The following is a 21,596-nucleotide window of genomic DNA, read 5'->3' as shown; positions in this document are numbered from 1 at the left end:
TAAATATTCAGGGGATTTCCTCTAGTAACTCCCTTTGATACTGGTGGAGTTGATACACGCTAGTCCGACATGCTCTGGTGAACAATAGGCACCAATTCCCTGTTAACAACCCGACTGCTTTTGCTCTCCTTGAAGTCAATGGGAGTTTTGTCATTGACTTAAGTGGCAGCAGGTTGGGTCGGCTGCTTTTTCAACATTTAGATTGGATGTGCACCAGATGCTAAGCAAATTGAGCTAAAAATGGATTGGAAACCCCAGTATGCTAGCAATGGAAACAGGTATGGTGAAACTCTTCATCCCTGAAGACAAACACAAAAGAGAGGGGGTAGTGGCTGCTGTTTGTGCTTTTGTCATATTAACAGCAATGTTTATCATGACATGAGTATATAGGGATTAACGCTCCTGTTCTTCACCGGACTGAGTCTGGGTTTTCAAAATGAATTCTGTGCACCTTTAAGCATGTGGTTTCTTCCTGGCTGGCTGGAGGAGCTCATCTGTCTTGGCTGTGTTTTTCTTTGCTCTCTTCCCACATCCAGAGTGGAGATTCATTTCCATTGCAGCCAGCTCTTGCAATATTGTCACAAGATGCTTGATTGTGCTTGTGTAGACCAGTTTAGCCAAGGCTTGATGGGTCCCAGTCACATCATAGATGCTCTCAGGAGCTTAAGAAGGTTGTTTATCATACAAAACTAAAGTAAACCAAGCTAAAAATGAAAACATAATTACCAATCTTATATTCCTTTCATCATGGGGATAATCCCACTTAACTCGATGAGAGTCCTCTCTTGAGTAAAGTAGGTTGAATTTGTCAGTATTGTCAGTATGGGTTTGAGTGTATGAATATGTGATTCACTGTAACTGCAAAAATAAACCTGAGCCATTGACACTGTCCCCAAATCACATTACTTTAGAACCCAATAGTCATGGAAGGGAGAGCACAGCGGACAGCACTCCTCAACCCATCATTATATAATGACACTGAACCAACCAATGGCACCGCTTTAGATAACATGGTCTTGGGACAGTTGAAACTCCAAAGCAACACACTTAGGGATGCAGAAGGAAGCAAGCAGTTGATGTGGTTTCCTCTATAAGGTTACTTGCTATGCCTACCTTAAGAGGGCATGAAATGCACACAAATGCACAATGCATTTTTATTCTTAAATAAGTTATGAAACAATGGCTGAGTCAAGTGTCCCTGTTTTGGGCTTTGGGGCGTGCCATTTCAGAGCAGCTTGGTAAAATCCCAATCTTTCCTTTGCTGATAACTACAGCTGATAACTGGTGGGACATGTTTCATCCACGTGGCACAAAAATACATGATATTGAGACACTCCTGTCCCTAATGACTTCAGCAGCAGGTAGCCAGAAGACTCAGGATCTCAGAGGAGCTGCTCAACACCTAGGAGGGCTGATCATTAAAAAAGCATTATAAATCTCTGAATGGTTTATGGTTTATGAGGGAAACAGCAACTGATTCCTCAGTGGTGCCATTACTCTCCACTATTGCTATCATTCAAATGGCAATAATGTTGGTTATTTACCTTCAATTAAAATATCTAGTTAGTTGTGATGTCATTTAAAATAGCACTATAATGTGTTTAGTGCTCCCTTACCAAACGCCATAGCTAAACTCCTGTTGGCAACAGGGGGCAGTGATATGAAATGAAAAATTAGCTTGGGGGAGGGAGGAAAAGGAAAGAATATGTAAATCTTTCACTGGGATGTTTTTTTCTACGTGCCTGTATCCCTTTGGATGTGACCGTGATGGAAGTGAGACTGTGGGCTCCTCAGAATGTGTCAGGGATCCAGAGCATCAGGTGTGGGGAGTGCATGGGGCATGGGGAAGTAGTCTTCCAGCCAACCAGCCTTTTGCTACTCCTTCTTGCTAGGGATGATTCACTGTCAGAACACTGTAAAACTCTTCTTAATGCAAACCTTTTTCTCCGCATAACATGAGCTATCTTCAGTACTGTTCTCTCTGTTTTCTCCAATCCATAATCTAAATACAACTCGCAAACTGGTTGTGGCCATGAGAGAATTTTCTGTTTAATGAGAAAAACCAAGAGATTCTCCATAATCCTACCTCTGCTCTTTACAGCTGCCTCCCAATTGCCTGATGTGAATTATGTTTATTGTGAAATGTGGAGAAAAATGTTTGCTGATGGCCCACAACAGCTCTTTACAGACAAAAGAGATAGGGTTGTTTTTTTTGTTTGTTTGGATGGTTTTTTTCATGTCTGCTGTCCAGTTTAGAGCATTATTCTCATGACAGGAGCATACTTCTAGCTAACCCTTTATGCTTTCATTCAGTGTCACTACAAAAAGCAGCAAAGAAACAACGAAAGATGTGACGAAAATTTCAGAGAGATGGAAGAACAGCTTAACAAACAACAACTAAAAAGCAATGAAGAAAATAAAAACAAAACCCAACCTTGTTATTCTTACATAAGCTCTTATTTTTTAATGCAAATGTGGAAATCAGTGCTTAAAGAAATTAATGGAAAACTGAAAAAGGCTGCAAAGAGTGTTAGCTTGAAAAGAGCTCTTCTTGCTGTGCAGCCTCCAGCACAGCTATGCTGTAGAAATTAGTGCAAAGCCATCTCCTGCCTTGAAGAGGCTTCGGGAGCAGACAGCCCCAGCGTGTCACTGACAGACACCCTGGCATTTTGCTGGTGGTTGTATGTCAGCTGAAGGGTAATGTCATTTAAGAAGGTTGCTTTGTTCGGATGACCAAAAACACTGGGTTTGTTGGGTAATGTCAGGTTTCTATGTTGACCGAAGCAAGCTCATGGCAAGAAAGATAACTCGCATTGACAGCTTTCTGTAGCGCGGTCCAAATATAAGCAATCAAGATGCTTATTCTGGGGAAGGGGAAAATAATTTAGGAGTGTTGGGAGCAGCTTCCTGAAGAACACTACATTAAACTGAGTTACATAGTAAGAGATTGAATTTGGAGCCTTAACTTTAACTTTAATTTTATTTTGTGTAAATTTAGATCAGATTTATGTGCAGTGCCATGCTCTTTGTTTATAGGCAGAAATCCTCAGCTAATCTGCCTGAAAACTGATGGTATGATATGGTCTTATATTATTTTTCTGTCTGTTATGAGTTTGCATTAAGGGCCCTATAATCACACAAATAATACAGCCTACAGGGAAAATGAGCAGATCAACCTAAATCAAATAAGTATCTGGATACGTACATGCTCATCTGCATATGTTATCATTACACCAACGCTACCAGTATTTATTTGCTGGAGACCCGAACAGCTTCATCAGCAAAAGCAGCCCAAGTTCAAGCCACAGAAAAAGCCAGCAGAAACAATAGCAGTCCTTTACCCCAGTGCTACATTTTACATTTTGATAGCTGTTAATGACACATTCGTTACTTGATCTCTGTGAGCATTCTAAGGAATTCTTCAAAATCTTCAGGGCTCATTTTTGGTTTGGTTTTGTTGTGGAATTAAAAGGCAAAATATCTTCTCATTCCCCAACTGTGAAGACAGCCTTTCCCACAGCAGAGGGACATCCAAGGCAGGTGGAAGTACCTCTGCCTTCTCTGCTGCAATGCAAATGCCCTGATGTTTCTCAGGAATGATCGTTTTGTTGTCAAAGTATTTCTGGGGGTCAGCATCACTTTCAGATATCACCTGCTTGCCAAATATTAATTTACAATTCTGCATGTTGCTGTTGTGACAGCCTGACCACTACTTAAAGCGCTATAGAACATGCTGCTTGTCAACTGGGTTCAAGTCACACCGGTGTCATGACTGCGAAGAGAAAGCAGAAATAACTAGAAATGCAGGTCTGCTGCTGCTGGGGGAAGGCTTTTCAAGGTGCCTTCGAACTCCCATACTTCTGCTGTTGATGGGCCACCTTGTGCCCTTCCAAGATGAGCAGATCGCTGTGTAACCTTATTATCCATTCATTTACCTGCTGTGGAGCTCCTGTAGCCATATCACATGAAGATCAACCAAGCGCTTAGTGACAGAAGTAAAAAGCTCTTCCTCAGTCTTCCATCCGGCAGAAGAAGAGTAGGAAATTATTTCTGAGGTCGTCATCACGTTTCGCTTTGCTTATGTATTTGTGTGTGTTTGAAAAAGCACTGTGCCAAAAGAAAAACTTTGTATTAATTCCTGGTAGGATGTTGGGGTTTTCTTTTTGTGATCATTCTTTATAGCCTACATTGCTTGTGAGAAGGTTGCCGTTTAAGGAAACAAAAGCCCTCCCCTTTTGTTGGCAGAATACAGCTCCGGTGGGATGCCACGGGAAAAGAGTAATAAAAAAAGTGAGAGGGGCATTGTCTCCTTCAGGTAGTCAGGGTCACACTCCTGGGTTTTAATTCCTACAGTGTTTCATACTAAAATGACCTCATGTATTAGCTAGGACAATGGGACTGTGTAATGAAAACCACTGTGCAGCACAGTGAATTAAAATCAAGATACACATTACAGAGTGCAAATGGCTGGAGATGCAGATAAAAAGAAAGATGGATGTAAGGAGAATATTGGACAATGATCCATGAACTGCAATTCTTCACCGTTAAGTATACTCTGCGACTTACTAATTTTCCCTTATAAGAAATGGGAATTAATGTTATTTTCCGTTCTAGAGTAATTGTATAGCAATTCCTCATGTGTTTTCCCCCCCGGCTTCTTGTGCAGGGGGCAAACTACGTGGAAGTCAAGACACGTTCAAAATTGCTGTTAAAAATGCTTCAACATGCAAATTTTCTTACGGTTTTGACTTTGTTTTCTTAGAGTTAAATGACGTGCATACATGAGAATATATTCGGTAATCACACAGCTTATGCTAAGTAACTATTTCAAGTTGTCTTCAATACCAGCATGTTTCCACATACTTACCTTGAAGTGTTAATGACATTTATTTTGGTAATTTTTACTCTACTAACATGCTCTTTCAACACTTTAATGCACTGATGTATGTTTTTCAAGCAAATCTCTTAATTTACCTCAATGAGGAAATTGACTTGAAAAGCAGCACAAATCCTTGCTTATGTAGGAAGTACGTCTTGAAGCTAATGAGCTTATTTGCCTAAGGATGCTGGTATGGGGACTGCTCCAGCGAGCAGAAGTTTCACAACTGGATACAAAGATACATTAGCTTATTGCAGACCAACCTCTTGAAATAGTGGCTCTTCTTCCAGCTCTGGAAAAGCAATTTCTCCAAACATCATTTTTTAACACTTGAAAATGCAAATATGAGAGAAAGCAAACATTTTTATTTTCTTCTTAATATAGAACTTTAATTGAACATCAGTGTGTTTCAGGAGACTGGTAACTGAAAGCAAAATCTGCCAACAACTGCAGGTAAAACTTAAGTGTTTGCTCCCCACTAGACCGCATCCGGTGTCCATTGCAGTCTTTCCATGGGGAGTAAAACCCCAGGTAGACAGAGGGATCTTTCTTTTGCCTCCAGGATATTCTTACCACACACAATGAATCAATCCTCCTTGCAGTATGATACAGATTATTATTAGAAAAACATTAATAGTATATTATGTATTTGCAATCTTAACACGGGACATAATTTATTTACAACCCTGCATCTCAGCTTCTCCTTTTTCCTCTCCCTGACTCCTCTGTATCTTCTTTCTTCTGAGCAGTCTTACACGGCAGCATCAGGATTGTCCGTAGTGTTTAATGTTTTAGTGAGGTGCGTAGTCTCTCCTTTCACTCCCCAGGGTCCTGTTTCATCCTGGTGTGCTGAGAGATGCATGCTTTTACCTTTGCATCTGACAAAAAGTGCTCGTGAGGTGTGTGAGCAGCCTCAAGGGAATGTGTGCATCTCCTTCTTCCTCTGCTGCTGGAAAGCCTGACTGCTTCAGACAGGGACTATGGTTGTTACAGCTTATTAAAAACTATGCCATGAGAAACTTAAGCTGGCATTGCATAAACAGGACACACAACGGGCATGCACTCGACACAACATTTATTTTCAGTTGTTATTGATGACCTTTCATAAGTTGCTCATGGCTCTACTTTGGCCTGTCACTTGTGAGCTAAAGGGTCATCAATAACTTATGGAAATAACTGTCTTATTGATAGTCTGGCTACTGCATATCCAGCATTTTATCTCTTTATGTAGACACACAGACATTCAAAATACAAATCACAGAGAAAACACTTTTGATGGTAGCCACTGCCTGTTTATCTTTAAAAAAATGTGGCTTTCTAGATTTTCCTTCCTTCCTTTCTTTCTCCCCTTCTTTCTCCCTTCCCTCCTTTCTTGCTTTCTGTCTTCCTTTCTCTCGGTCTTTGGTATTTCATAAAGATATGCCCCTAATTTATTTATAAGGGTGAGTCTCCAGAACAAGGTAGTATTACCGAGCTGGCTTACCAGTTCCTCTATACACATGGGTACATTCATAATTGATGAAATGGTCTATAGTGTTGTGGGTAGAATAAACTTAAGGTCAAACCTCTGGGAGAGCAAATCTTGCCATTATTCCTGATGAGAAATAAATACGTGCAGGAACTAAAAAGTGCGGAGCTGAAAGGGAATAAAACCGAATGTATAAGGGCACTTTCAACAATTCATTCCAAAGTGAAAGTGCTTTTTCTTGTGTATTTTTTTTCCCCCTTCATTGCCTTGATCTTCGTAAAACTGTTGTTGGGGCAGGTTAATGACTGACCTTTGAGGGAACCGCATACCAGCCTTTGTTCCCTAGCAGTCAGGATCTTGCAGAGGCTTGAAACCTTTGAGAGAGAGAATAGGATTAAGCTGCTGTGTGAAGTCCGGCGCAGGTGATGATCAATGGGAGCGGAGGAGTGGGTTTTTCAGGACGCCGCTCCCTTCCCCCGTCAGAAGGAATTCGTTTCGCTTCTGCGGAGTTACCTGATGGAGGCGGCCGGTGTCAGGGGCTGCTCCTAGATCCGTTTCCTTTAAGCACCCAGCAGAATCACGCAGTGTTAAAATTCTGCTGCGATCTGAATGGCTGCGGGTTGCTTAAACACCATATCGAGCAGTTTAAAAGGCCAAATAATGAGAAAGAGAACCTCACTCTGCAACCACATTTTCCATACACTCGGCTTCCTCGCCATCCTCAGGTTTCCAAAGCATCCAGCTAACTAGAGAAAACGAGTTCTCTGTGTTGCGGTCGCGGCTGGCAGTAAGCACATTTAGATGGATGTTTGCAGGGTGAGCCCTTGGCGTGCTGCTCTCCCTATGCCTGGCTGCACACCTGTGCACACCGGCAGTGCCATGGCTCTGATGTGTCACCCAACTGCGAGCGTAGCAGAGGCCGAGCTCTCACCTTGAGGGCTTGACTGGATCTGCACGGACTGGAACAGATCGTAAAATCACAGTATGCCTTAGGTTTGGATGGGATGTTAAGTTCCAACCTTCCTGCTACATGCAGGGCTCATGCATGCACCAGCTCAGGCTGCCCAGCGCCCTATCCAGGCTGGCCTTGAGAGCTTCCATGGCTGGGGCGCCTGGAGGCACAGTGAGGCAAACGTAAGGCATCGGGGCTCTTTGGGGCGCTCCTGACGGGTCCCGGTGCCCCACTCCTGGGGGCTGCCACACGCGGCCCGGAGCCACAGCGCAGAGGGCATGACGAAGGGCCGGCCGTCATCGGCGGGAGGGGCACTTCGCCCCCCGCGAGCTGCGGCAGCTCAGCGCCTTCGGTTTCAGAAGTTGCTGTTCACACCCGACCCGTGTCTCCAGCCGGCTGCCCTGACAGCTTCTGCTGGGCCCACGTACAGCGGCACAGCAGCGAATGACAAACGAAGGCTCGGCGGGCCGTGCGCGAGGGAAGCCCGGCTACGCCGGGAGGCGGCGAGCGGTCCTCACCCCCCAAAGGCCGTCGTGCAGCGTCCGAGAACGAGCGGGAAGCGGAGGAGCGGCATCAAACCTCTCCACCCCCCCCACCACACCCCGCTTCCCCGGGCTCCCCCGATCGGCGGCTCGGCCCCGCGGCCCAGACCGGCCGGCGCCGGCCGCGTGACATCACCCATTCACGCCGCGGCCCAGCTGGCGCCGCCGGGGCGGTCGCCGTGGCAACGCGGACGCCAACCCGCGGGCAATGACTTCCAGCTGCACGCCTCCCGCCGGCGCAGCGCGCATGCGCGCCCCGGCTTTCTCGAGGTCGCCCCCCCCCCCCCCCCCCAAGCTTCCCCCCTTGCGTTATGTGGAACAGCGGTCAGCGGGGCTCTGTGTGTGGGCGCCTCGGATTACTTGGGTTTGGAGCCAGTGGCCGCATTCTAATTCTTGGGTTGTGAGCGAGTGAATGACTTCTGTGTTCGCTTTTGGGATGTCACCACAGGTTTTGCCGCTTTCTCCGTCGCTGCTCCTTTTCCTGTGTTGGAGAAAATGCAACTGAGCTGATACAGGATGCTGTCAGCACTTGGTACTTCTGCTCAAGGCTGCTAAGGCCATGCAGTCCAGCCACCAACCCATCATCCATGCATGCTAAGCTGTATCAGTTCTGACTGTGGCCTCGCGGTTTGGTAGCTCACAGTCTGCGTGTGAAACTTGCAACAGATATCAGCCTAAATATAACTTGTAGTGGTGTTGAAAAGATGAGAATCCTACTTAAGAAAAGAAAAACTAATAACTTTTTGTGTGGTTCCGGAGAGCTTAATGCGTTCTGTAGGAACAACGCGCTCCTGACTCAATTTATCTGTAAGAATGAAGACGTAGTGAAACATTAATTTTCCAAAATTATGGAGTGCTTTAGTGCAACTGTAATGGCCCCTTTGTGCTTTTAATTGATTAACGCTGTTATAACAGAAATTGTAACTCATTGTAACCAAGTGCTTTAGTTGTGAAAGAACCTGGCTGGCATCTTGATATAGAGGTGCTGTCTGTATAATGCACTCGCATAGAATCTGCTCTGATTTACTTGCAGTAGCTTATGCTAATACTGATGTTCCTTGGTACTGTTATGCTTCTGTGCATAACATTCTTACACGTTCAATTGGTAGCTTTTTGTACTGTGTTTCCTTAGGGAGCTGCACCTGGATTTGGGATGGCCAGGAGATCTGGGTGCTGCATGAAGCAGGAGCAGTAAATGATGCTGAGGAGCCTTCTGGAAACTGTGATAGTGTGTGTGTGTGTTGCAACTACATCTGATTAGTTCATCAGGAGCCAGTGTCAGCCTGGTACATCTAGCGCTGAGTGAGCCTGGATGCACTCCAGCTGCTGCCTTGCCCCATAGGGCTAAAACTCTCAGCCTTGCTGAACCAGACCTGTGCCTGGGTGTGCCTGATCTGTGTTGCTGTTATCAGGAGAGCTGAGCAGCCCAGCGCAGCCAGTGTCCTCACAAGAGTGCAACTCTGACTCTGCATGGCTGATGCTCAGCTAGAGTTATGCAGCATCATTTGTGCCTCTGTGCTCTGCTCTACTGGGGGATAAGCTCAGGTTGTCCTGGGTCTGGGTTGGATATGTGCTGTGCCCAACCAGGGGCTCATATTGAGTTCAGCCTGGGGTTAGTAACATCAGTATGACTTCAGAGCCAGTCAGATCAATCCAAGCTTTGCTGCTTAGCACAGCAGAGGGATAACTGGGCCAGCTTTGCAAGATGCATTCATATTCCATGCTGCGTGAAAGTACTTGTATGGATGTGAATCTGCAGGGTCCTGGGATGCAGTCTGAGCTGATGAACTCAATCAGACCCAAATTGGCACTGCATGGAACTTGCCTGGTGCCTCTGGCCCTTCAGCATCCTTGATTTGCTGCTCATCAGCTGTGGTATAGCTGTACAATGACTTTATCTACTGCTGTACTTGTAGATGCAAAATCTAAAATGTGGTGATTGGGCAGAAAATCACTAGGAGAGAAGTTTATAGAGAGACTCAGTAGCACAGGGGAATGGTGTTTAAGACCAGGCCCATGCCTCGACACTTTACCATTTATCTTTCTTTCGGATAAGGGAGCAGATCCACAGGAATGTGGAATTTACTGTTGTTGAAAACTGAGTATAATATTGAACTTTAACTGGGCTTGTGCATTCCCTTTTCCAGTGTTTGTAATAGTCAAATATTTGTGTTCCTTCATTGCATGTTACAGTTCTGATCTAGCAAAGCACTTAAATTATGTTCTGTAGAGCTTTACTGGATCAGAGCCACTGTCAGTACTTCCAAAAAGTAAAGCCTAAAGCAGTCTCTGAAATATTTGGCTAGAGATGGTCTAGCATTATTCCTCACCCATAAGGATCTTATCTGGACCCTCCCGTAGGAACTGAAATAGCAAATGTCATGTATGCAGCCTTGGCAGTCAGTTTTGAACTTGGAGGGCTTCTTATGGTGAAGTAACGTGGGCCAACATGCCTATTAGACATGTTCAGAGCTTTTTTGCTTTTCTTATCCATTTGAAACACAAACAATTCCTGCTTTCCAAATCAGGCCTAGCCATGTATAATGATGGCAGAGGAAACATGATAAAAATAATATAGAAAACACAGTCTTTAATTGCCTATAGAGTGTGCTTTGTCCAAGAAGGAAAAAAATCTCCTACTCTAAAATTAAATAAATAATTGTTTTAAAAGCTTTTAATGTTGTAAGCATTTGTTTGCTGATTTGTAAACAGTTTTTGATAAGCTTTCTTGGTCAGTAGTGCAAAATACATACCTGGATACATCAGTGACAGCTGCCTAAGTTAGAGATTTCTTTTCATCTTCAAAATTTGTTTATATTACTGAGCCTTTGCAGTTCATGCTTCTGATAAATGGAGCAACTTCAAACATGCTGCCTTATTCTGAAATACTTTGTCTTCTTTTCATTATTACTTAGATGCTAAAGAATGCTGGGTGCCAGTAAGTCAAAAGTTGTTATCCTTCTGTGTGGGATGAGATAATCGTGAACTCCCTATGCCTGTTTAAGGAGATGGAGGACTGGCTAAAGGATGCATTTTCAGGTAGCCTATGCTATAGTGTGTGTGTGTTTGTGTGTGTGTGTGTGTGAAGGGGGGGGCGGGGGGGTGGAAGCTCCCATGAAGCATTCACAGTGAACATGTAACTCTGTAGAGTGTGTTTGTTGAGGACTTGGCTGTATTTCCAAGTGGCAGGTTTGCTGACAAACCAAGAAACCTTTATTAGCCCCTTCCAGTTAGATCCTGGGAATTTTTTCAGTCTGACCCTAAGAGCCATGCCACCTATAGAGTAATATAGGATCTACCCCTCTCATGGAAAGTCAGTTTAGGGTCTCCTACCATAGTTCACTCAGAATATATTTGCTTCAGAATTTTCGGGATGCAAAAGAGATTTGCTTGTAAGATATACAGTTAGTACCTTGATCACCCTGAAAGTAATGCCTCATATTTATTTATTTGGAAACTACAACAAACACAAAGAGCACAATAACATGATTTGATAGAGCAAATTCTAATCTACAGAATGCTGTTTTTCAGCAAAGTCACCACCATTAGCTATGCATTTTTGCTAGTGAAAAACAAGAGTCTGTGTGCCATGATGATAAAAAAAACCTTCACAAGTGGAGGTGACTTGCAGTTACCTCTACTGAAACTCACTGCAAGTATAGATGAATGTCAGTGGTGAATTTTTTTCTGCATGGAGGAATTCAGTGACACACCTTTACTTCATCTACTTTACTTCATCTCTTCCATGTCAAATGCCATTTTGTCAGAATGCCTCTCTGCTGCCAGCTGTTGCATGGCAACAAAATATAATGGAATATTGGTCAAAAAGATCAAGATCTGCTGCCATACCAACATCTGCCTCTGACATAATAGGCCAACATAATAAATTAGGAAGCATTACATTTGGATCAGCCCTTCTAATTTGGGTATTTTGTGTGTAGTGCAACGAAAACAGAATTCTTATGTTTGGCTCTTCAGAGTCAACAAGCAAATGCTGTTTTGTGAAATGATCTTAGAGACAGAGAAAAATTTGCTGGAGAGGATCTGTGAAATAGGAAGAATCTTAGATATCTCTCTACTGTTGATTGGATGTAAGGAGATTAAGGAAGGCTCAGGACTGAGAATTATTTTCTGGGCCCCATTTTGGGTTATGAAGCTGCAAATAACGCATTTTCATTATGTTATTGCATTCCCAGAGCTGTCCAGTAGTCAGCTTTGGTCACAAAGGAGTTCATACCAACTTTATGAACTGTGATAACTGTATGAATTTTTTTTGTGTGTGTGGCTTCTGCATGCATCTACATACATACATACAATTAAAAAATGGTTTCTAAGGCTGTAGTTGTAACAAACTAATTTATGGAAAAATCCTGTTATTTAATAATGTGCCTCTCGTTGGAATGAGCATCAAAAACCCTTAAGCTTTATAACCTTGAAACTTGTGTCTACCATAGCAGTGTGAACAGCGGGTGGATGGCAGTATTTTATTTATGTAAAGCTATTTCCATTTGAATTAAAAAAAGAAAAAAAAAAAAAAAAGAAAAAAGTTTACAGTGATTTAAGGCAAGAGAGGAAGAAAGTGACTGACCAGATTTGACCTGACAGTAGCCCTCTGTATTTTCATAATTAATAAAGTAAGAAAAAAAAGTATTTGCATTGATTCTAACATGTTTAGTTAATTACCACTATTTGTCTTATTCATATTGTCAAATGGGAGGTTTGTGTTTTCAGTCGTTCAGGCTCTTAGCTGTGGTAAATGTACTTCTGGCAGCCTCATGGCATCTGCTGTGTGCTTGTGCTGGAAGGTTTGCTCGCTTCTGCTGCCAGGGCTCTGTGTTTTTCTTGTGGAAGAGCAAGGGTGGCTTTTATACCCAGGTTAAAGAAGCTCTTTGTCCTGCAATGAAAATATTGTGTCTTTGAGTTAAATTCATCAATTCAAATGCAGTGTTTCGGTGTTCAGTAATACAGTCTGACATGCTAGACAGTTGGTATCTGTAGAGGTTATATCTAGAATTACAAGGCTCTGAATCCTGGAGGATCTCTGGGGCATGAGGTAAGAGTGTGCCTTAACTCTCCGGTGTAATTCAGGTTTATTATTCCCACCAAGATCCACTTGTAACAAGGATCACCATATTGAGAAGGAGACCTACTGCTCTACATCGTATTTCTTAGATACAAATAATTCCTTATGGCTTTTTTTGTGTGTGAAAAGATTCACTTGAAGAGTGATTCTAACCGAAACTCTGAAATGTTATTTTAAACCTAATCAGATACAGTGCTTCTGAAGCCTCAGTGGACCTGGAGATCAAAGGACAGAATTTGTTAAAGGAGGACTTCACTGTGGTGCATCTACTTGTGTTGTATTTGCAGTGTATGGATTTAAGGGAAGGAGCTCCTGCCTGAACCACCACGAGCTCTGTGTTTCCCTGCATGCTCTTTTTTGACATGCATCTTTGTCCTCTGTGGGAAGGTGGGAGGTGCATTTGGCCCAGGTACTGGGTAAAGAACTTACCAGTAATCCTGTACAGAGAACAATTATGTGTCATCTTGTTTGTGTCTCTTTGTATTGGCATAAATTGAGTTTTGTCATAGAAGTTCTAGAAGATTTTAATTACCCATAGAAAATGGACAGCATGATTAGTTTTCCCACACCAGAGCACTCATTTTGAACACAGAATGAAAGGAGCACATTCAGCCCTTACAATGCTGAGACCATTAACAGTGCTGTTATTTGAGGGAAAGAGGAAAGTAGGTAAATTTTTCAGAATAGAGCTATCACGCTGTATTTTATTCTGTAGAGGTTTATTTGTCATTATGAAAATTTTTGTTCTCTCTTCAGAGGAGAAAAGGTATGCAGTTTTCTTTAGCTTCTGAGAGATCTGATAACATGTATTCAGAACTTTTTTGTTCAGTCAAGCTGGGTTGCACTGTAAATCACCATTTCCATCCAGAATTAAAACAGTAAAGTGAAAACTGTGGAGTTGGGCACCTTAAACTATGGTAAACACTGTGCTGGAGCTTCTCTTTTTTAAGTCTTCTTTCCTGCTCAGCCTTTGTCTCCTTTCCTGTGGGGAGCACGTTCATAAAGGAGGTTAGTGTAGATGGTTTGAGACTAATAACCATTGAGAAAGTAGGTCTACCTATAGTGCTTGATTTCAAATTGACTTATCCTTAAGTGTGACCTGGATACAAGTCATCTTACAGGACTGAAGCCCTCACATGGAACTTGCTTTTGATTTTTGGAAATTTTTTTAATGGTCTGAATTTAAGCTGTTTTTATTTTTTCACCTGCTTGGCTAAGAACTGTATTTTATCATTTTGAAGTCATTTGTTTTGTCCACAGTTTCTATAGAAAATCATTAGCACCATCCTTCTCTGTCTTCAGATATGGCAACTGTGATTGATTTCAGAGCCAGCTAGCCAGGTAAGTCTAGGCAACACAGAGGGTATTTGGTCAGAGCCATAAAATACTGGAAAAAGATAAGACTGCAGCTAAGCATGGTGCACTCCAGGAGGCATCTCAGTGTTCACTCTGGCTTCTGTGAAGACTTCTCCAAGCTGGTAGGTCCTCAAGGCTAGAGTAAGAGCGAAGGTTTTGTCTCTTTCCTAGAAACTGTAGTTAAGAATGGCCTGTTAAATATTTTCCATCTGGCCAGTCTGTCTTCTTCAAATACTTGTTTGATAAAGGAGAGGTTGTTCCTTGCTACTATGACTTTGTATTTCCTAGGAACCTGACAACGTTCTTGCTTCAGTTGATGGTACAATTATGTTAAGGTCATTTGAATAGGACAAGCCTGGAACTATGCTCTTGTTTAGAAGCTCTTTCTATTATAGCTCAGCCTTCTTAGTAAGAAATTAACTGCAGTCTGAAACTGAAAAGAAAATAGAACTTGGAATTAGTGCGTGTCTATACATACACAGGGGTCCTTCTGAAAGAAGTCATTCTCCTTCTCACTAATTTCCCCCCTCTCCCCCCCAAAAAAACAACTTTTCACCTGTTTGGTTATACAGTATTCACTGTTCCAAAGAGCACATCTTACAGTGCTTGCTTATCCATGATCAGCTGTCCTTTTTTTATAAATATAACTGGTTTGAATGCCAGTTCCTATTCTGTGTAAGTATGAATTATTAGATCTTAATCTATGTTGTACATTTGTGATATTTAATAACTTATTTTTTTTCTAAAGCTTGTGGGAAAATAGCTTCACTTGAGTATTGGGGAAAAAGTAATTCAGAAGTTAGATTTACTCATTCAATGATATTTGCAGATTAATTGGCTGTAAATTCTTGGTGCAAGTTCACCAAGGATCTGGAATCTGGTGTCTCTTGGAAGTTGTTTGAGAAACAGATTATGCAGATTATGGTCTGTGGTCTTTGTTCAGTGTAGCACTATCAAATCTGTCCTAATAACTGTATATCCACTGTCTTAATTGGAAGAAGATATCAGAAATAAAGCCTGCATTAGCCTCTTTTTAAACACAGAGTGTACTTGTATGAGTTAGACATGTGCACTTACACCATATCTGTGTGCATATAGTAAGTTCTTAAATAACATCTAGAATTTGGATTTCTGAAAAGCGGTATTTGGATAATTATAAAAAGTGAACACCTCTAATTTCTTTCTTTTTTTTTTTTTAAATATTCTTATGCAAATGTCTGCCAAAAGCTTCTCCAGTGTCCTCAAGCAAAACAGCTATTTACTGGAGTGTCCATTCATAAATATTCATTTGAATATCACAAAGAAAAACATTCTCCCTCTCCCACTTCCAGATTTAACATATCTACGTCATATCCTTCTACTTTTTCCTCTTTACTCTCTTCCTTTCCCACAACTTCTGTTTGTACAAATTTGATTTGTAAGTGACCCTGGCCTAAGGTTTGTGGTGGGCAGCATGACAATTTGCAGTATTAATGATCTTTATTTTGACCTCTAAGGAGACAGAAGGACTGAGAATGTTATAAATACTGGAAGAGAATGTTATAAATCAGCTCTAATCCTGTTGCTGAACTGGAGGCAACTGTAACAGTAAACATGAAATGTGTGACTTCATTGCATGAGATATACTACTTAATGTCAGGATTTGCCAAGCGTGCGTTGAGTTGAGTTTCATTTACTCTGAGAACTAAAACTTTTAACTGATGGCATCCACACTATCTAGCCTCACAAGTGGTGAGATATGAGAAGCATTCCTAATCCAAATCTGAAAAGCTCTAGGAGTTTGAGCTGTTTTGCCTCTGTAATGTTTATAGTATAGAAGCAGCATCTGATGACATGGTGTTTGTCAGGTACTTGTGTGGAACAGACTGAATGGCCTCCTCACATGTATTTTCTTCTTTGAATCAAATATCTGTTCTGAACTTGTTAATAGCTTTCCCCAGACATGCCAGACCACAGTATTATAGACTGAGATGCATACACAGATGCCTACAAATACATTTTCCTATATTTTGACAGATGTAGTCACATGTTAAAAATGGAAGATGATTAATCAAGAAAACAGGTGTCGTGTACCACTATATATGAATGGGTTAACTGTAAGGACTGTAGGGATGATGTTTAAATAAAATAAAAGGAGAATTCATTATGGTTAGCAACAAGGATTTTTGGGAAAGCAAAACAAAATCACATAGTGCTGCTGTTAAAACTATTAACTCTTTGAGGGGTTTGCTAGAGAGCACAAACCAAAAAAAAAACAAACCCTCATCATTTAGAATATCAGTAAATATCAGTGACTGTACATCCTTAAAACAAACTCAAGAAGACATATCCCTGATTTTTATGATTTCCTTGCAAACCTCTATTCTGTTCTGTGTGGATAAAGTTTTTTTTCTTTAAATCCTTGCACATAAGACTGCAAATTCAGAAGAAGGATTTGTATACTAAATATGAGATCTAAATACTTAAAACTGTATGTAATACTTCAGTAATGCATGAATTAAGCTTCTGACAGTCTGCAAAACTTGCTTGCTCTACCTGGTGCGGATCTTAATTGTCTCAGGGCATTCATCAATAACTGCAATACGGAAGATACCTAATAGTCTGAACTCAGCAATGATTTTTCATTGGGAGAATTATCTTGGCATGTTGTAGTAGTTATAAATTGATTTTGTGTGGAAGTGGTGTGGTGCTATAGCTTCTGGTTTTTATAAGAATGTTTTACCGATTTTAGTCTCTGGATTGTGCTTGCATCTCTCCCCTTTTGGAACTGTTGCTTATATACATGCACACAGTAAAGGGAAGTAGTCGTAGGTGCTCAGCAGTTATGAGGATAGAGTAAAAAATGAGTCATCCTGGAGTTTGACTATTTCTTGTATCAACTTGTCAAAACATTGGATTGTAATACAGAGCTTGCAAGAATATTTTCTACACATGTAGAATGTGCTTTGCCTTTTGTTAATTTTCAAAGAAGTGGAAGAAAAAAGATGGACACAATCATCATAATTTTTTCTTCAGATCAGAAAAGTGTAGGGGTTTCTTTGTTTAAGCATTTTAATAGAACAATTATTCTTTTATTTTTAAATATAATTTTCAAGTGCATTAACTTCTTGTGACAGGTGCTGTTTTGACAGTCGTGGAGAATTAAGTCCTTTTCTACCCAATAATGCAAAATTGTCAGTCAAAGATTTCATTATCTGCTGCCCTTAAACATTTCAGCTTTATTTTGGAGTGACCATTCCTAAAAGCAAAAAGACAGCTGAGACTCTGGACCACTTTTTCTGCTGAGATTGTCTGCTACAGTTCTTTACTTTGGACTAAGCTGAAGTTCCTGGCTCATTTCTTGTCTCTGAAGAGCATGAAGGTAAGAAGTTCTAATCTGTATGTGATCTTGAAGTGGAAGACTGATATTGGGATGCCATTTCCCTATTCTTATATTGCAACTGGAACCTAAAATATTAATGAAGAGTTTTCTCCAGTTCTCCTCCTGTGTCTGTCATTACTGTGTACAACAGTTCAGTGCAATCTTGTTTAATAACAGGAGCAAAAAAAGGAAGAAATAGCTACACACTCATTAGAAACAAAATCAATTATTACTTTTAAAAACTACCTGCTTTCAATTAAGCAGGAAATTATCTAACCGGTTACTTAATTTGCTCTGGCTGGCAGTCTCTCAACTGCTTTATGCTGAGTGGAGCATGAAATTAAATATGTAACAACTATCCTAATGGTTATGTTTTTAGAAAACCAGCATTTAGAAATGGAGGTATTTTGCACAGTATCAAAAGAAATAATGACATAAAAATAAATGACTGCTGCTTCAGTGCATTTGGCATTTAAAAGAAATCAACTTCATTTTAGACTCCTTTACTCTATGATTAATAACGAAACAATCTTTGGTTTGACTGATGCATATCTGTATGTGGGAACTGGGTTATTTGTTTAGGTGCTAGTTTCCCCTCCCCCTTGCTTCAGATGATGTATAACACGTGAAAGTGTTGATACTGATATCTTGCGGCTTCAAGGGCTATGCTCCACGCTGTGAGCATATATTTTGTGTACAACATGTATTTTAGTGAAATTTCTGTAGGCATCTTTAAGGGATTTTGAAGTTTTCTATTTGATGCCATTTGCTGGATACATTTCTTCTTCTCAGGGTGGCTTTCTGTAACCCAGGTGATACCCTTGCATTTTTTATTGCATAAGACAGATCAATAGAACTGTATGTGGCAGGTTATTGCCTGATTTTCAGAGGTATCCCATTGGAGCTCAGCACTGGCTTAAAAGTAGTGTGATAATGAAAACATATATATATGGGACCTTGATACAGAATTCTTCTGATTATGCATTTGGAGTGAGGTCCAAACTTTGGTCATGTTTGGGTTTAGAGATATGCTAACATCGTCTGGTTCCCTGTATGCAATTGCTTTACCCTTCGCCGAACATTGCCCTAAAAATCTACAGGTGTTTGCAATGGCAGAATGATCCATAAAATTGCACTGTGTAAACATGGCTATGCTACCATCCAGGAAGACATATTTTCGTTTCAGTGCCACACCTTTGATTGGAAAATGCAGCAACTCATCATGGTCCCTGCAGTTTTACCAAATCACTGCTTGAGCCAATGGTTAAGCACCAGGTGAGAATGTGTGGCTAACCCAGGAAGCTCAGGTGTAAGCAATGTACCTGAGTGACAGAAGAAGTGGAGCCTGAATCCACCCCTTCTCAGCCTCATTTAAGGGTTAGCAGTCAAAGGAGTGGTGTTTCTCTGTATAGAGATGACGATCCTCCTAAGCTGTCACCAGTCATCAGAAGGAGTGAGACAGTTTCCTTTCTTTCTATGTTATTTGTTATTACTCCATAGCACCTGTATCCCATTAGAAGGCTCTGTCATTGCTTTCTTTTGTAATACAGCCCCTAATACCCAGGTATAGGCTATTTTGTCCTTAAGTTGAGTTCCAATGCTGTCTGTCATTCAAGGAAGTTGTGTTGTTTTATAAATTCTGTAATGAATGCATTTTTCTTTCCTATGGACTTGTGAATTTGAGCAGCTAAGGCTGTAAATTCATTAGACTTTGCCTCGAGTCTTGTCTCAGACATTTACTGTCTGCTACAGCTCTTGAAAGTATTTTGAAATTTGGTAGAAAGTGTTTGTTTTTCCATGAAGGTAGTCCCATCCTTGTATTGCAGAGCAATATTTGTGGCAGCAGTTGTCTACATCTTAAGAAAGTCTTGATATTTTTAGTTGACCATTAGTCGTTTCTCAAATGGGACCAATGTCTCAGGTAACAATAACAAAAATCAAGCTCTTACTTTCATTGGGTTAGAACTGAAAATGCCATCTGACTTTTCATTCATGGTTTAGGTTCCTTTACCTTCTTCCCTGGCATACAATTTAGAATTGGGCTTTCAGTCTTCAAGGACTTCGCGTTCCAGTGACAGACCGCATGAAGAAAGTGACAGTAAACAATAACCAAAAAACTGTGAGAAAGGTGCTCAGAGTCTCAAACAACATTCCTATGTAAGCTGTCCCAATTTCCTCAAGCTTCTACAGTCACAGTCCTGAAGAAAGTCATCTTTGCTTAATCCAGCCATTGGCATCAATTTTCTTTCTACGTAGCCAGCAGTCAGAGCCACTGAGCTGAAAAAATGCCTGTTCTCTCTCAGTAATGCCTTCCACTGAAGCTGATGGTGTCCTGTCAGCAGCTTATCCAGACAGAACCACCGGCGCCATCTTCATTAGGGGAAAAGCTAACATAAACAAATAAGGCGTTAGTGTAGATAGCAGACAGAGTATTGCTGAAAAATGCTTTGAGGCAGTTGCTCTGTCTTTAGTTTTAAAAATATATAAATGTTATATGAATCCCAAATCCTCTTCTATTTACATAAAATATTTATACATCAAGCAAGACAATTTCACAACTTTATAATGTATTTTCCTGTTGGATTAATCTTTTCATATGGTAACCACTTACAAGTAAACATTTTCCTAGTCTCCACTACATGAATGTGGCTAAAAGCTTCCTTGTTATTTTATAGTTATAGCATTTCAAATGTATCCCTTTTTGACGTGGTTAGGCAGCCTGCCAGTTTTACCACTAAATTATAGCAGAGAAAACACTCTGTAGAATTTGATTAGATTTCTTCCTTCTCCCCATGAGTAAGGAAAAGCAAATTTATGTTTGAATTGCAAGCTGGGTTCTAGAGAATTGAATATAGATCCATATTTGTAGTGTTAAAAATGCATGCAAGTTTTGTAGTTGAAAATACACCTTGTTTGTAGTGCTGCTTTATATTATTGTTGCTTTTTATTCTGTTTTGTCACAATCATCTGTGGAATGATTGAAAAAAAAAAAAAAAATGATTGAAAAGCATTAGACCATACTGAAGCCAGGGTTGGTATTTCAGTGATGAAGATGTCTTAGTCTCTTCTATTAAAAACAACTATATTAATAATGTACTTAGTAAGACTAGATTCTGCCCAACTAGTTGTAAGTAGTTACCTATGAGATCTGATTTAGAAATGTGTAATCTATAGGTTGTTCCTTTAAGGAGAAAGGATACATCTATCTGACCTGTAAGTATGTGGTGCCTGAGTAAAGATCAATTTACGTGAATTGAATAGGAGGTCTTCATATTCTGTGAATCTATTTTGTAGGTACAGAAGGATTCAGAAACTGACATTACACATCCAATACATTTCACAAGTGATCCTTAAAAGTGTACTCTTGTGGCTGTTTGCAGTGTATGCTTTCAGTACTGAAGTGAACAGCAACTTGTATTCATAACTCTCTCCTCCAGCCAAGCAAAGGAATTAAATGAGTAACTTTAATAACTATACAATTATCTACTATATATAGATTCAGCATTAAACAAATCTTTAAAATCTGCTGTATTGAAATGTACCTAATAATTACAACATCTACTAGAAGTGATTGACATGCAAGATTAATTAGAAAGGGGTAAAAAGTCATGTGAAGTGTAAGTGGTTGGTGTAAAGATACTTTATCATAATTTGCTTGGTTGTTGGGTAAAAAAGATGCCAAAAAGAGAGGTTCTACAGTTGTTGTGTTTTTATTTTTTTTTTTTTGAGACCCATGAAATCTGAATATTTTTCAAGTTTAAAAATATAAAAAACATAACATCTAATGGCTGTCAAATAGTGAAAACAGTGAATCGATAAGCCACGCTAGCCTAATCGTTCTGAGTATAGGAGTAGGGTACATAGCACTGTGTGGATTACTTAGTCAGTGTAAGCAGCTTTCATAAAAGTGGACCGATTCAAAGCCTGCTGGTATCAGTCATTACACTCCTATTAT

Source organism: Excalfactoria chinensis, chromosome 2 (genome assembly GCF_039878825.1).
Source record: "Excalfactoria chinensis isolate bCotChi1 chromosome 2, bCotChi1.hap2, whole genome shotgun sequence".
Lineage (NCBI taxonomy): Eukaryota > Metazoa > Chordata > Aves > Galliformes > Phasianidae > Excalfactoria > Excalfactoria chinensis.
This window is presented reverse-complemented; position numbering follows the sequence as displayed.